General features: G+C 38.4%; 1 protein-coding gene across 1 annotated transcript in view; it reads left to right on the top strand.

Moving 5' to 3' along the window:
* The window catches only part of GPD2 (glycerol-3-phosphate dehydrogenase 2), a 200,414-nt gene that overhangs the window by 2,390 nt on the left and 180,457 nt on the right, over window positions 1-17,567 (top strand). Inside the window, exon 2 of the mRNA XM_068545088.1 lies at window positions 2,812-3,415. The gene's annotated coding sequence lies outside the window, so the exon portion shown is untranslated. The remainder of the gene's footprint in view (window positions 1-2,811; window positions 3,416-17,567) is intronic.

The following is a 17,567-nucleotide window of genomic DNA, read 5'->3' as shown; positions in this document are numbered from 1 at the left end:
GGAGGAAGTTTTCAATTGGAAGACACTAAATTGTTTATCAATGAGCAGTATTTATGAAACAAGCAAAAGTCATCTGATTGACCCTCACCAGAGAGTCAGAATTTGCCTTATTCTCCTGTCTCCAGGTTGGTGAAGGGAGACAACATAAAAGCGGCAGAAACAAGTTGAGAGCCAAAGCATTTGCTTCACATAGACACCACCAAAGTGTGATCACAACTAAAAGTTAACCAGTATTTTCCCGGTTCCAAAAGCACATCTGTCTCCCTTTCCCATAAAATATTCTGTATCTCTGATTTAATTTAATTTTGTCTTAAAGTTCTTTCTTCTGTAGTTTATAAAGAGGTATTTTTCTTTCACTGCTACTTTCCTGAAACTTCCAACTTCTCACATTTTTTTTTTAACATCTTTATTGGAGTATAATTGCTTTACAATGGTGTGTTAGTTTCTGATGTATAACAAAGTGAATTAGCTATATGTATACGTGTATCACCATATCTCCTCCCTCTTGCGTCTCCCTCCCACCCTCCCTATCCCACCCCTCTAGGTGGTCACAAAGCACTGAGCTGATCTCCCTGTGCTATGCGGCTGCTTCCCACTAGCTATCTATTTTACATTTGGCAGTGTATATATGTCCATGCCACAGGACAGGAATAAAGTCACATAGTTTTAAACTGAAACTCTTTCACTTATTTCTTACCCTTTTTTCATGTGACCAGTTCCATACTCCATTATCCTTACCCTTAAAAGTTTAACAGAATGAGAATTAGAGTATCCAGGCTAAAATTGAAACATGACCAATTTTAGAGGGCTGAAAGAAGGCTTAGTTCTAGGACCAGTAGAAGTACAGTGAAACAACCAGTTTTCTCAAAGCAAAAGCAAAAAAAAAAAAAAAAATCCAGAACAATCATGCTGAAATTTGTGAAAATAGGAGACTGAAAATATGGAAATCTTTTATTTGGATCTCCTTGACACCATAAAACTTGTTACAATTTTTTAAACAGTGAGTGTTTTAGAATGTGGATATTTCTTAATATTTCCAAAGTTTCTGTCTACCTGAAGTTAAATCCTTTGAAAAGACTCCTCTACGGTAACAGTATTGAAGAATTTATTAAAGAAACTATTGTGCACTCTTGCCTTATTACTCATTTAATCCTGATCTATGTTTAGAGAGTTGTGCCAGCCAGGTCGAGGCCTCAAATGAGCACAAACATTTACCCTTTCCTATGCAGTATGGTTTTGGTGATAGAAAATTCATTTGGAAAACATCATTGAAGTTATAGTATTAGCAAATTCAGTAACCTTTAAATAGATAAACAGAAAGCTACCGATAAAGTGATAATGGATTCTCAGTATTTCAAATGAAAAGAAAGGGGCAACCAAAGTTTTAGCGATAGGAGCTTTCTGCATTTAAAAAGCCAAGAAATTAAGGCAGGCAGTGTTCTTAAAAAGAAGGTTGACTAAATTCAGCAAAATTAACAGGGCTTCCAACATCAGTTCAAAATATGAACATACATACATAACTGGCCCTCTATTTTTTTTTCCTGATTTTAATGATTTATCCCCAAGCTGTACAGCCTTTGGTAACTCCTTGATGAGATCCGTTATAAACAGCTTTGTTCTTCCTGTATAAATTATAACATCAAACCAGGATTTGTTAACAGTGAATTTAGAAAAATTCTTTGTGAGGGTTCAGGATCCCAGGCCTGTTTGCTCTCTGATCCATTCCTGGCTCTTCTCTCCCCCTTTCTGTTCTATATCACAGGGGAGCTGATCCTGCAAACAGCGTTGCCCTGCCTTCCGTTAGGAGCTGGCTGCCAGCTGGGTGTGACCAGTGGGAAGCAAGAGCAGGAAAGGAGAGAGCTGGAGGATGGGAAAAGTCAGGATGTTCCTCACTCAGCCTCCCTGCTCTAGCTGCTGCCAAATGCCCTGTGACTTGACCCTGGGCTCCAGTAACGTTGCCTTTTCCCTTTATTCCTCCCGCTTAAGAATCGTAGTGGCTTTATCCTATTCAGAATCACTGTTCTCTTTTGGGGTTCTCTTCTCCCTTCTGTCACCTGCTTTTACAAATTCCTCGAATTAAATTCCCCCTCTGTTGACTACTTAGAGCAGTTTCTGTTTTTCTGTTTGGAGCCTGACTCTATACATCCTACTGAAAGGCATTATTGGATGATACACATGGAAAACTCCATTATTCCTTGATTTTCTCTTGCTAGAAATTCTTTACTTTCAAATGTGCTATTTAGAAGTGCTAATAAAGGGTTCAGTCCTCAAAAAAGCAGAAAGAAACCCAACACATTTTTTAAAAATCAATTTTCCATGGTCATAATATTCAAAACTATAAACAGAAAATATTATAAGCTTTACTGTTCATTAGTCAGAACAGGGCTATATTTAGCTGTGACTGATATATAAATTCCATCCTAAAAAGAAGAGTGGCATATAATACTTGTCAAGACAATTACATCACACATCCTGTATAAGGGGTACTCATTCACCAGCTTATTTGCCAGTGGTCTCTCTGTTTTCTCATATCAGAGAGAGAGAGAGAGAGAGAGAAAGGGAAAATAGAGAAGAAAAGGAAAAAAACGTGGAACTTTCTGTATTACCAATTTGAAATGCTATGTTTGTGAGTCCTTGGGATAATATTTTGAAATCCAAATTATGTCTGCACTTTTTTTTCTCCCTGTATTTTCTGCTATTGCTTCTCTCCTCCCTTCCCACCTCTGTAAGCAGGTCTCCTGCTAGGTATTCATTGTCCCAAGAAAAGGCAAACAAAAGTAATCTATGTGTATTTCTGGCTTTGTTTTATAGAATCCTGAATTCTCAGGGAAAAGGGTTTCAGGACACAGACTAAGTATCTTGAAGGAGCTTCAGAGGGAAAAGGGTTTTCCTGAATCTCGGAAGAGGATACCCACAGGCACCTAGAAGGGGAGAGAGAAACAGTGCATGTTCAATGATTCCTGAGGAAGAAGCAAGGAGCTGGGAGCTGATACTGGAGGAGTTGCTGAAGTACAGAATCCAGGGTAGACTTAACAAAGGAGTCCCCTGAGGTCATGGTTCTAGCATGCAGGTGTGTCATGGCAGATTAATCATCACACAAATACTACCTGGACCTCATTCATCTGTACGAGCGATTACATTAGTTCTTCCTCCCATTGACCAGTCAGCACCCCAAGTAGCCACAGTGACTGGTCAGGACATGTGTGGGAGCCACCAGAAACGATTTCTCCCTTTTTTTTTTCTCTGTGCTTGAGCATGGAAAGATGTAAACTGCCACCACAGGCAAGAGTCTGCGAGAGAATGCAGCTAACACAGAGAAAATGGATCCAAGAGATGGAGGGGAATTGGGTGTTGAAGACATTTGAGCCTGGATCAAGCTGTTTCTGGAGTGAGACCTATCAGACTCTCAAGTTATGTGAGTAAATCAGTTCTCTTTTAGGTAAAGTCAATTGGGATTGAATTTTCTGTCATTTGCATTGGAAAGGCTCCTAATTGATACACTTATCCCTAATACCTACGTGTTCAAGGCCTTAGTGCTGGGGCATAGTAAGTACAGAACTTACCTGAAGACTAATACTGATGCATACACTTAGGATATAATTTATTATGCTACTGCTACTGGGCAGGGGGAGAGAGCATTTCATATTATCATATAGGAAGTGGCATGTCAAAATCAAATGGGAATGCCCATTTTGGGTTAAACCTTCAGGGAGGGTGAGACTCTTCTTGCCACAGAGACATTAAACCCTCTACCACCGCAACAGAGAGTTTAGTGGTAAAAGCTGGAGACATGAAACACAGCAGCCTTTTTGGTCCCTGTACATCTCTCACCTCTTTATTTCTTGATTCACTCAGCCTCAGTTTCCACTCCTAGTCAACCAACAGGATTAGTTAGACTAATCCCAAATTACCTGTGTTGCTTCATGTATTAGTACCTTTGCACTAGCTCTTTCCTCAGGCTGGAATGAACTTCCCATACTGTCTACCTTTCAATCCCCAGTTAAAGGGCTTTAGCTTCTGTGAAATTTTGCCTGACACCAACACTACCCTGCTTATTATACCTCCCACCCACATACTCTAAAATTGATCACTTACTTGTCACACTCTGTACATCCTTCTGTTGCGACCCATATGCAATTTTTTGTTTATTTCTCTGTCTCCCCTATTAAACCAAGCTCCATGAGGGCAAGAATTCTCTCTAATTTGTCTTGGAATTTTTAGGACCTGGCCATTAGGCTATCTACAGTTATTTGTGAATAGTGGAAATTATTGAATACATGAAATAAATGAATGTGGAAGCAGAAGGAGTCATACATTTTTATAGCTGGAATCTTAGAGTCCACCTAATCCTTGTGAATTAAAATATTTACCACAGTAACAGGAATAGCAAAGTTATAAATTCTAAGAGAGTGAAAGGTTAAATTTTATCAGAACGCATCATATGATAGCATTCTTTATTTTATTCTTGCACAGATTATAACCTTATGTTACAAAGTTTAAGAATTCTCATTTTTTTTAATTTGGCTACCTTAAATTTCTCTTTTTCAAATTTAAGACCTTCTTTTCCTTTAAGTATTTTATTTCCTGTGCAAGTCTGTTTGCTCCCCAGAACTATGCAATATTTGTGATCACAGACTATTTTATTATAGCCAAGAACCAAAATACGAGTTCAAATAGCAAATGAAATCAGATGCTTGAAAGAGCCAAGCTAATTATAATTGGAAAAAGACCCTCCACCAACTTTATACACACACACACACGACATTTATATCTATACTCTTTAATAATTCCATGATTTCAACATCTTTGTGTAGGAAGGGAGTTGCTGTCACTTGAAAAGGTTATGTAATGCATCCTGTTTCTTACAGACCTATAGGAATCTGGGCAAGGTTAGAAGCAGGAGGATGAACAAAGTGAGAATCAACATAACTCTGAATAAAAATGTAGCCAGTTGTCTCCATTTAGGGTAGACTCAGTGCAGATCATGTTTTTAGGAAAATGTTTCTCTTCCTTAATGTGAACTGTCTTTGATAATTATTATTTGCCTTTGGGAGATATGCATAGATATGTAGAATCCAGTGGATGAGCAAGAAGAATGAGGTGGCAAATCTCCACTGCTACCAATAGGTACAGATTGAAATGCAAATTCCACAGGGGCTGTGGTGTTAGAGACCCTCTGTAGTATTATTTCACACTGCCTAATTCAGGCTTTGGGAAGGGTGTTGCTACAAATAGTAATAATATCCTGTGGTTGCACTGGTTGGGAAAGGGGCTGGACCCTCCATGAGATTAAATGCCACGAGTAGGGCGTAAGGTGGTAAAAGTATGTACTGTAGAGATATGAAGAGAGGTGTTTTCTAAGGGGAGAGTCAATAACAGTAGACCTTGAGACGGGGGACTTGAGACAAGGAAGAAAGGCTAGGAGTTCGGGATATGCTCGTAAGGGGATCTCTGTGTAAGTAGTAAGTTTTTTTGTTGCTCTTTTCCTTTGACCGGCTGGGAAGTTTTATTTAGTGAACAGTTTGTAATCTGTCCTCTATGTTGTGATTTCCTTCATTTGTTTCTAACCTTCAGTCGTTATTAACACCTGCACAGACTTGAGTGGTGGGTGTATGGGACAATCAAGGAAAAGAAGAACAGCATCGGGAAGTATAACCTTCTGCACATGGCACCTCCCTGAGACCAGGGTTGTGGTCCCTGCTTCTGACAAGCAGCAGGGAAGTGAGTGGTGGCCTCTGAGGGCTCATGGAGGAGAGCAAGGCCCTGAAAGAGCTTTGGATGAGCAGATAGCTCAGGAGAGCGGGGCAAAAACTTTCTTTGCCAGAGGTGTCAGAGCTTCCTGCCCATTTTAACTCTAAACACTGTGTCCCCCCACTCCCTTCCCCTCAAAATCTATTTCCTTGCTCTTCTTTCACCTTTCGTCACTTTTTACTTGGATTTTGGCAACAGCTGACTATGTCGTCTCCTGTCACCAGTCGCTTCCTTGCCCTGGCCTGGTCCTACTCCACACAACTGCCATGGTTGTGTTTCTAAAGAGTGCTGGCCCTTGACCTTCCCCAGTGCTTGGCCAAAACCTCCTGTAAAAACCTTCTTTCTGCTTGTTTACTGTCCTTGGGTTTTCTATCGGAAGTTGCACCTTTCATTTGAAGACGTAGGTATTCAAAGCTAGTAGAGGTGCCACTAAAGTCATTAAGAGGTGCCATTAAAGTCATTTGTCATGCTAAGAGGATTCCATTTAAAGATTTACCCACTTAAAGATTACTCAAGTTTTCAGTATTGAGACAGATGGCAACACAGTAGAAGCAGTGATGTCCTGGAAAATCTGTCAGTTTTGTTTGGGAAATTAAATGTTCATATAGTCAAAGGCTTGTGGGATATGCTTTTTTAATAATTCCATAATCTCATCAAATATTTCTGATCCTAGATGAATCCAGAGAGAGTAATATGAGATATGATAGAGAGCATGGTGGGGTCTCTAAACCACTGGATACAAATGGACCAATTCTTGGGCAAGGATCTTTACCACTGCACCTTATCTTTATCACATTACATCGGGGGCTTTTTTACACACAAAGCTCACTTAATTTCCTGAAAGTTAGTTATTCTTAGCATTTTCAAAAGTCTTCTATAGAGTTAAGTTCATACCCACATTTCTAATATGCGTGATGGTTTATAAATATGTAGAAGAGAAAGGAGGAAACAGAAAATATGCTCCTCTATCCCAGTAAGTCATGCTATTGAAAAGGGACCCAGACATAGCTTTGAAATCCAGTCTGGAGCTCCCATTATCCCTCTCTTTTCATATCTTTGGTCTATCTTGATTGAATGGATAGCATGAAGCTGATATATAGAGTCTTGTCCTCATCTGTATCATAGAGAAGTACATCACTGATGTCTTCATAAGTGACACTAGTGTAAGATTTCTCCTATATCAACAATGTTGTTATAATACATTCAACTTTGGTATTTCGTTTATATGCCTTAAATCCAAAAGCTCTTCACCCACTGCTGCCCACATATGCTGACAACTGTTCTGATCCCAGCAGGAGTAACAGATTTTATTTCTTAAGCATTGCAGAGCTACAACCAGAGTGTTATCATTAGATGGAAGATCTCATACTGGCTTTGCAAGAGAGAAAAAAGAAAGAATCGAGATGAACATAATCTAGGCTATTTAAAAATGCCCCACATTTTCAAAATTGTAATTCAATTTGGTTTTCAAAGGTAACATATTAAAATGGCTCAAAGTTCAAAAGGTACAAAATTATGTACAGAGAATAATTTCTGTCATATCCCTGTTCCCCTGCCATGCAGTTCAGGCTAAACTAATGTTATAAAATGTTTGTATTTTCTCCCAGAGATAGTCTACATGTATACAGGCAAATGTGAGCTCACACCCATTTTTAAGTATGTATCTTGTCTATTTTTCCTTAACCACTTATTTCGGAGATAGTTTTGTATCAGTACATAAAGGGCTTTTAAATTATGTTTTCTGGTTGCATACTGTTCCCTTGCAGGGATATACATAGTTTATTTCATCAGTACCAAGTGAATGAATATTTAAGTTGTTTCCAAAGTTTTGCTAACACAAAGGTATCCCTGCACCTACATCATTTGGTTTAAGGATAGATACTTCTTTAGTATAAACTCCTAGAAATTGAATTTCTTGCTTGAAACTATACTTTTTTAAAGAATGTAATTTATTCATTTTTGAATTGTGATAAAAATTCAAAAGGAACAAAAGGATAAATCTTGAAAAGTAAGCTTTCTTCATCCCCCTTTGCCCAGCCCCCCACTTTTTTTCCCCAGAAGCAAATATGTCATCAACTTCTTGTATATCCCTTCAGAGATTTTACACACACACCAAGCACACACACATACAGACGCCTATGCAGGAGAATGTCCATATGAGAGAATTTAATGTATTTAGGCAGATTTGTATTTTCTTCTGCATTGTAGTCTGCAGGGATCAGAAGGGTCTTGCAAATACGGCTGACAGCATTCAGTGTAACAATTTAAGTCAGGAATATACTCTTTTATTGCCTCATATACCATTATGATTTAAAGTAGTTCTACCACTTTTCTCTATGCACAGCTGTTCTGTGTGGAGGGAAGGAAGGCTATGGATAAAGAGCCTTGCCCTGTCCTCACCAAAAATTGTCTAAGGAGGTCCAGTATGGAGTTTGGCCTGTATGCACGGTGAACCACAGTTAGCCTGTAATCCTGTCCTCTTTATCTAGGGCTTCTCTTCCACTTTCTCTTGTTTTGGAGTCCCTGTTCCCTCTGGCACATGTAATCCTCTTTTTCTTAGTGTTCCCCCCAACTCCTCCTCCCCGCCAACACACATTCTCTTTCTCTCAGAATATATCTTCCAATAGCTCCAGAACAAGAGTGTCTAGGAGGTAAATTTTTAAAGATCCTACATTTCTGAAAATCTCTTTAATTCTTTAATCTAATTAACAGTTCGGCTGATAATACAGTTTTAGGTGGGAAATACTTTTCTTCAGACCTTTAAAGGCATTGCTCCGGTCTTACTGTTAAGAAATACGGTGCCATTGTGGTTTCTGACCCAATTTTTTCCTCTCTGGAAACTTTGGTGATCTTCTCTTTGTCCTCATTGTTCTAAAATTTTCCACTGATATGCCCTGATGTGATTTTATTTTCACCTGTTATATTGAGCACTGAATAGGCCTTTCATTTTGGAAATTAATGTCTTACAGTTATGGAGAATTTTCTTGAATTATTTCACTAATGATTTCCTCTTGTATGCTTTCTTTTATCTCCATTTCTGAAGATATATTCATTATATATTATATATTAGACCTCCTGGACTGGTCCATCAATTTCCTATCGCCTTTCTACTTGTTTTTATTTCGTTTCTGCTTTTTTTTTTGAGAAAATTCCTCACCTTATTTTCCAACTGACATTCTTATACATTTTATTTTTCTATTTATTTTTATGGTGGCAAAATATATATAACATGAACTTACTGTTTTAACCAATTTTAGATGTACAGTGCAGTGGCATTAAGTACGTTTACATGGTTGTGCAGCCATCGCCACCATCCACCTCCAGAACTTTTTCATCTTCCTAAACTAAAAATATGTATCCATTTAATAACAACTCCTATTCCTTCCTTCCCCAAGCCCCCAGCTCCTCCATATTAGAGGTTTTCTCAGATGTCTTATAATCCTTGATTTTCTGCTTTTGATTAAGAATGAAAAACTAAAAGCTGATTGGGAGCTCTGAATGCATACATGCACATGGAACTCACTGATCTTGAGCTTTACTGCAAGGTGATCTGGGAAGCCTGTTTGTTGGGCATCCTCGTTAGCAATACTTTTAGGTCTTCCTAGGTGGCATGGCCAGGTACTAGAGAAAAGTCCACCTGTCTCCTTCGTGGAGGGTCAAGATTTGGCTGCCAGCGTCCTGGGAGCTGAGTGGGGAAGGTGCTTGAGGTGGTGTTTTCAATAGAATATTCAAGTCTTCAACTGTGCCTGGCCTTTATTAGTCCAGAATAACCACAGGGCCTTATTCCAAGGTAAGGAGAGTTAGTCTCCCACTGGCACTGGGCTGGGAAGGAGATCAAAGAGGATGATTGCTTCTCAGTCAGCTTTCACCGAATACTCCTGTAGCACCGACCTTCCCTCCTTCACTTTCAGTTTTGGAAGTACCTGGGCTATTATTTCCTGAACCTTTGGAAAATTCTGTTGTATTAATGGAGATGTTTCTCAGCTTTCCCCATTACTAGCTTAGTTTCCCCTCTCTGAGGTCTGCTAAGTCTCTCAGGTTTCATTCACTTATTTTCCAATTTTCAAAAGTATGTTGCTGTTATCGCCTATCTTCCTCCATCTTTTTTTTTTTTTGTGGGTGTGTGTCTTAAAAAACATGTCCTTAAGATTTCTTTCACAGGATTTCCTGAAGTAGCGGCAGTTAACGTGTGTGTGTTCAGTCCTTACTTCAACCCCACGCTGGCACAGCATATTTAATGCTTGCCTGGAGGATCTCCTTGATTCAACAACTTCCAATAAATTTAGGGATCTAGAACTTAGTTTTATGCCATTAACTTAATATTGCCTTATTGAAAATTCTCTCATTTCCTCATTTTAAGGAAATATTTAGAAATTGGTTTATTTCTCCACCACTAAGGTACTAAAGTTGGGCCTAAATCATATGAAGTGCCTATTCTGAAAAGGCAGTTGACATGTCAGCAAATAAATCTATTTTTTTAAAGGTGTACTCTTCCTATAGACACTCTATTAGGAGGAATAATCATTGAGAAAATTATATTTACTCAGCGGATTTTAAATTATAAATGATTTGTGACATTTGGTCCCCATTTATCAAAAAAAAAGGGTTCCTCTAGGTTTTTTTTTTTTAAGTTTCACATGTTTTCTTTGAGGTCATTGCAGTTGGTCAAATTAGTGTTGCGATAATCGAAGTGAATTTTCAAGGGAAAAAATAAAAGTAAAAATAGAACCTGTTTATTACCCAGATATATCTGTTCCCTCTGCTGCATTTTAGTCATAGCTATTTAATTTCCTGAAACAAAAAACAAACAGATTTTTCACTAATGTCAGTACTGCAGAGCTAGCATAGGACAGAAGAGCCAGCTGTACTCGATTTCGTCTCATGCCTCATCAACAAAATTGGCAGCTAAGTTCTGATTTCAGAGCCTTTATGGTTAATGATGATGTACAAGCTGTGCTTGATTTTCAGATACAAGACTAGTCTTTGCTGACAGAAAAATCTATTTTTGATTTGTAAATTGAGCAAATTTGATGCAAAATTATTGATGTAGGATAAACACAGATCATGAAGATAGCATTTTTAGACTCACATTTCTAACCCTAAAACCACTTCAGTTTATTATTATTGTCATCATCATCATCCTTATAATTATTAGCATTACAATGATGGTAACTAAGTATTTAACTAAAATTGCAGTTAAGTTTTGCGAATGAGTCATATATCGACGAGTATACTAACTTAAGAATGTAACTGCAATGAGAAGGAGCAGCAGAACTAATTAGCAATCAATTCTCTTAGCATCCCTGTTCTGGGTATAAGGCTAATTCAGAATCATGTTGCAAGAGATCATGGGTAAAATCTGACATTATGTAAAGAATGGTGGAGCAAATAGGTGTGAAAGAGGGAAAAAATGCTTCTTTGATTATAAGCTCTTTGACAGTAGCGATTATAACTCAGTCATTGCTTAGAGCCGCTACTATAGTTTTTGAATTCATACAAATCAATTTTATCATACTTGCTAATGGCATACCGTTGACTTTTTAAATAGAAGCAGCAATATTGGCCTTGTGCAAATTATGGAGCTATAAAATCTTGTCTTTGATGTTGTCTCATCTTTTCCCTTGTTAGGAGTCCTACCATACATACCCGGTTCTTTCATGCTGCCTATTTCCTGGAGGGAGTGCTCCCTACCCCTTCTTGGGGTTGCTCCTCCCTTACTCCATACCTATCACTCGTTAACCTTATCAAAACTTACCTGCCCTTGTCCCATTCCTTTATGATTTTGCAAGGACACACGTGTTAAGAGCTTAAAAATGTTTATTTTTTTAATATGTTATTCTTCTAATAGTACAGATTTGCATTTTTAAGAGGAACTCTTGAAGACCTATTGCCAGCAGTAGAAATGTCATATCTTTCTGTCTGTCAAAAGTGGCAAAAATCCATATCCAACAATAACAGGCTTTTACTTATTGATTCTACCCAGCTTAAAATGTGTGTTTCGGAAGCAAAATGAGATACAGATTAAGATCAAGGGCTTTGCAGTCAAATGGATCTAGTTTTGAAACTCAGCTCTGACACTTACTAGCTGGTGGTCACAATTTACTTATCTTTAAGATGGGATACCATTACCCACCCTATAAGGTTGTAGTGAGAAGTAAATAAATGAATGCATGTAAAATTATTGCTATAATGCTGAGAAATAGTAAAGGTTCAGTAATTGGGAACTGCTATTATTATTTACATAATTTATATCAATATATATTCAAATATTCTTTCTACCTTGTTGATTTTTCTTGGTCTCAAATATAGGTTCTATATAAATAAGCCTAAGTAAACCAAGAATATGTAAGACTTTGTTTCCCCAAGACTCTGCATATAATAATTGCTAAATGAATATCAAATTTTATTTAATCCACCATGAAATGTCTTTGATTACAATATATATTTCCTATAAGGAAGAGATGGCTTAAATAAAGGAAAAAGGTTTTCACACTAATGTACTTTAATTGAATCAAACCATTTTTTGTGGTTTTCTTCAGTAAGATCAAATGAAGTATGCTCTTAAAAGACAGTCCCATTTCTTTTGTCATTAGTAAAACAGAAACCTTACAAGTTTTAAGCAATAAACCAGTATCCCAGGGCCCAATTTACTGTTAAGAAGCACATTAGATACCTTTAGATTACTAGCAAAGAACAATAAATTACACTCTGGGGTCCTAAAGAGTTAATATCTCCCTATAAAATGCTACTTGTTTTATTATCAGGGAATAATTTAAACATTTCGAGAATCTGTTTTAATAATATCAACAAAAAAAACAGCAGCATCAATAATGTTTGGTCCAATTCTGTAGGGCATAATTAGTGGGCTGGAGTTTTAAAAATATCTTTTAGAAATGGGGGTTGTGGGATTTCCCTGGTGGCACAGTGGTTAAGAATCTGCCTGCCAATGCAGGGGACATGGGCACAAGGCCTGGTCCGGGAAGATCCCACATGCTGCGGAGCAGCTAAGCCCGTGTGCCACAACTACCGAGCCTGCGCTGTAGAGCCCGCGAGCCACAACTACTGAAGCCCGCGTGCTACAGCTACTGAAGCCCGTGCCCCTAGAGCCCATGCTCTGCAACAAGAGAAGCCACCGCAATGAGAAGCCCGCGCACTGCAACGAAGAGTAGCCCCCGCTTGCCGCAACTAGAGAAAGCCTGCGTGCAGCAACGAAGACCCAATGCAGCCAAAAATAAAATTAATTAATTAATTAATTAATTAAAAAATAAAAAAAGAAATGGGGGTTGTTCAAGAGTCATTAAAAATGAACATCCAAGAGACCATCTCTAGGTAGAGAGTTTACTTAGTATTTGCAGTGAACTTCAATCCAGGAATTTTTTTTTTTTTTGAAGTATAGCTGATTTACAATATTGTATTAGGTTTAGGTATACAGCAAAGTGAGTCAGTATACATACATATATATATATATTTTTCAGATTCTTTTCCATTAGAGGTTATTACAAGATACTGAATATAGTTCCCTGTGCTATATAGTAAATCCTTGTTGATTATATATTTTATACATAGTAGTGTTTATTTGTTAATCCTATACTCCTAATTTATCCCTCCCCCCCCCCTTTCCCCTTTGGTTACCATAAGTTTGTTTTCTATTCTATGAGTCTGTTTCTGTTTTGTAAATAAACTCATTTGTACTATTTTTTAGATTCCACATATAAGTGATATAATACAATATTAGTCTTTCACTGTCTTCACTTAGTATGATATTCCATGTTGCTGCAAATGACAATATTTCATTCTTTTTTATCAGGCCAGATATCTTTTAAAATTGTTTCTATAGATTGAGTTCAAGGTACTGTCATAATGAGTGACTGGTGAGTGACTCTGAGTCTGATGCAAAACACCAGGCCCTCAAAAATACAATCTGATGTCTAACAAAATCTAAAAGCCTGCTTGATTTTTGGAAGCTGCTTCATCATCTTTAAACGTTGGAGAACCCGAATTGACTACTTAGTGATTGAGTTTGGGGATACAGACGTGAGTGGAGTAAGAAAACCTTGCCCATTCCCATATTTACCAATGATTGTATCTTCTCTCTTTAGAAACTCAAACTGTTTCTACCTACATGAAGCCTTGCTTTGCCCTTTCTCCTTGAACTGGAGTCAGCTCACTGGAGTCAACAGCACTGAACATCCTGGAGAAGAGGTAGTCTCAAGCTTTTAGCTCCAGATGAGACCCATTTACCATCCTGGATTACACTGGGGCCACTCAAAAGCAGATTCCCCACCCAAACTAATGCTTCTTGCCCATCTCAGCAGTTCCATGTCAAGGTCTTCTCTGATGCCCAGCTGACACACCTGGGAGCTGCAGATGCCAGCAGATGCTTGGAAGCTTCACACCTCCCATCTTAAAGTGGCTATCCTCCTTCTCTAGGAAGGTGTCAAACACCTGTTTTGACCCACATTTCTGCCTCTTACCTCGAACATCATCAGGAGCTCAAGCTCACTTTAATTACCTGCTCTTTTTTTTAATCCATGGGCCAAATCCAGCCCACTGCCTGTTTTTGTGAATAGAGTTTTACTGGAACACAACCAAGCCCATTTCTTTACATATTGTCTATGGCTGCTCTCACACAAAAAAGACAGAGTTGAGTGGTTGTGACAGAGGCCATCTGGCCTGCAAAGCTTAAAATGTTTACTAGATGGCTCCTTGTAGAGAAAGTTTGCTGACCCCTAGCCTAGACCTTCATCCTCATCTGACTCTGTACATCCACTCACCTGACCTGCTCTTTCACTTCTGCCATCACGTCTACTCTGCCACCTGGAGCTAAGAGTCCAGCAGCACCAGACCTGTGTGCCTCCTCAGCTTCAGCTCTTTGCTTTCTTACTCCAAGGAAAACCTGGATGTGCTCTGCTGGAATCACTTCTGATGCATTGTAGTCAGCATGGGTTGTTTTTCTTTTACATCCTACCTAACTACAGGTCTGATCCTGGAGTCAGTGTTCTCCTTGCCTCATCCTTCCAAACGCTCAGCTCTGTGAAGTTTGTGCCATCAGACTTTGTCACCTTCTCCCTTGCTTTGTTGAGTTCTAGAGAACTCAGTTGCCTTCATTATTTGATGAAGTTAGCACCTGGATCACTGTCTTTTTATTATTCTACCATTATTCTCCTAGACTTCCTTCTTACTGACTTCAGCATCCACGTGGATGATACATCCAGTACCTTCAATTCTCAGTTTCTGGACCTCCCCACCTTATGACAGAATGATGTTATTCTTCACCCATCCTCAGCCACTTTCTCCTATGGTCATACTTTTGACCTTGTGATCATCAGTAAATCCATCATCTCCAAAGTTTCAAGTTCAAGCATGCCACTCTCTCCTAAACAGCTCATTAAACCAGGTACATGTACACAGCAACATTTTGACTTCATTAAGATGTTCCAGGCTGTTGGGTTTGTGACTGTATCACTATCAATCTGCCCTCCCCAGATCCTCTCTTCCTTCTGTACCCAGCTTAAATTATATAATACATTCATATAGTACAATATCAAGCCACTCTTTGACAACACCCTTCACTCCTTTCTGCCACCCTCTCTCACCTGGCCGAGCTGCAACCCTGGTTTCACCCGAGAGTCCCCATACACCTAAACAACTGAACATTGATGAAGACACAATAGCTATGTCAGCCAGTATCACTTTAAATGCTGGCTATAAATCTCAGACCGGTAGTTGTATTAGGATTTTCCAGGGAAAGAGACCAAAGGTAGATAGATAGATAGATAGATAGATAGATAGATAGATAGATAGATTGATGATAGGGTGATAATAAGGAATTGACTCATATGATTACGGAGTCTGAGAAGTCCCAAGACCTATAGTTGGCAGGCTAGAAACCCTGGAGAGTGAATGGTGTAGTTCCAATCCATGACCAGGTGCCTGAGAACCAGGAAAGTCAATGATATAAGTTCCAGTCCAAGACTGAGTCCAGAGTCCAAAGGCAGAAGCCCAATGTCCCAGTTCCAAGACAGTAAGACAGAGAGAGTGAATTCTCCTTTCCTCAGCCCTTTTGTTCCATTCAGGCCTTCAGTGGATTGGATGACGCCCACTGCACTGAGGAGGACAGTCTGTTTTACTCAGTCTATGGATTCAAATGTTAGTCTCATCCAGAAACACCCTCACAGATGCACCCAGAATAATGTTTCACTAACTATCTGGGCACCAGTCAAATTGACACATAAAATTAACTATTGCGGTAGTCAAGTTCTGTCATATTACTTTTATAGGACTTTTACATTCCCACTTTTCAAAATGATAATTTAATATCTTGTCTTTACTCCTTGAATCTCCTAACCCCTTTTACTCTCCATGCTCTCAGCATATAACATTGCTTCATAAATCATTGAAAAAATGGAAGTAATTCGATAAGAATTCCTTTACCTTTCCAACCTAAAATTGTTTACTCACCTCGCTCTGTGCCTGTCCTGTGCCTGCTTTGTTTTATGACAGAGCAATCATCTCTGCTGCCATAACTGCAACACCCCTCTAGTTGCGCTCTGGATCCCATTCCCCCCCTCCTTATCAGGGTCTCGATTTCTCAATTATCTCCTCATCCTCTCCTGAATCATCAGTCTTCACTCAATTACTCCCATTGTCATAAACCACCTCTAGTAACTCCTTCCTCAAACACACACACACACACACACACACACACACACACACACACAAAACAACAACAACAACTACTACTTCTACTACAGCAACAGTAGCAACAATAGCAGCAAAAAGACCCTCACTTCACCTTACATCCTCTTCCAGGGTCTCTTGGGCCTCCACTAAAATGTTTTCTAAGAGGAGTATTCCCTGTCCACAGATTTAAAAGTAGTCACACAGGTACTCTTTATCTTATTCTATTTTAAGTCTCTATGTTGCACTTATCACTCCATTATGTGTATATATGTTGATGGTGTGTGTTTACTGTTTTTCTCTCCCCAGTATTACATAAGCTCTGTGAAAGCAGGTGTCTTCTCTGTCTTTTCACCTTCATATTATCAGCGCATGTGACAGACATAGAGGATCCTCAATAATGATTTCTCAAATGATTGAATGAATGAACTATTTCCTTTTTTTTTTTCTGTCTATTGCTAGACCATTGCTAGTCTCAAGGGCAAGGACTTTGTCTTTGTGTCTTATATATGTCTTCGTAGTTGATTTCATAAACACTTGTTGAATGAGTGAATGAATCATTGATATAAATGAGCAATAACCTAAAGATAAAAGTTATTAACATGATGTTCTACTTTTAAAATTGGCATTGGCATTTTTACTTTAAAAAATCAGAATGATTTCTTTTAGATTTATACTAATTCCTTTTAAACTAGTGCTAATTTGTGTGACTTATCCATATGCATCTAAATTAATTTTTCTAACTTTAACTAAGACTTATAAATAAATAAGTGTACATATATGTATGTAGATGGATGGCTATATATACACCTACCCACACATATATAAAACATATGTTAGTCCTGTTCTAAGAATCTGCCAAACTTTCTTGGTAAGACTTGCCAATTGCAATCATGTGACAGGATGACAGTTCTCTTCTCTGGGAGAAGTCCAGACTTACAATGTCTGGGACAGAAATAATATAGACCAAGAAACATATATAGCTGATGATGGATGATTTTTGGCTCCCATAATGTGAGGTTTGGTCTTCTTATTGTGAGACTTTGAAAATCATTAGACCAGAATTTTTTTTTTTTATTTCTACTCAGCTAGAAATTTTCTTTCTCATATTTCTGTATGCAGGCATACTGCAAAGA

Source organism: Eschrichtius robustus, chromosome 5 (genome assembly GCF_028021215.1).
Source record: "Eschrichtius robustus isolate mEscRob2 chromosome 5, mEscRob2.pri, whole genome shotgun sequence".
Taxonomy (NCBI): Eukaryota; Metazoa; Chordata; class Mammalia; order Artiodactyla; family Eschrichtiidae; genus Eschrichtius; species Eschrichtius robustus.
Note: the sequence above shows the minus strand (reverse complement) of the source record. Positions and strands in the feature narration are given on the sequence as shown.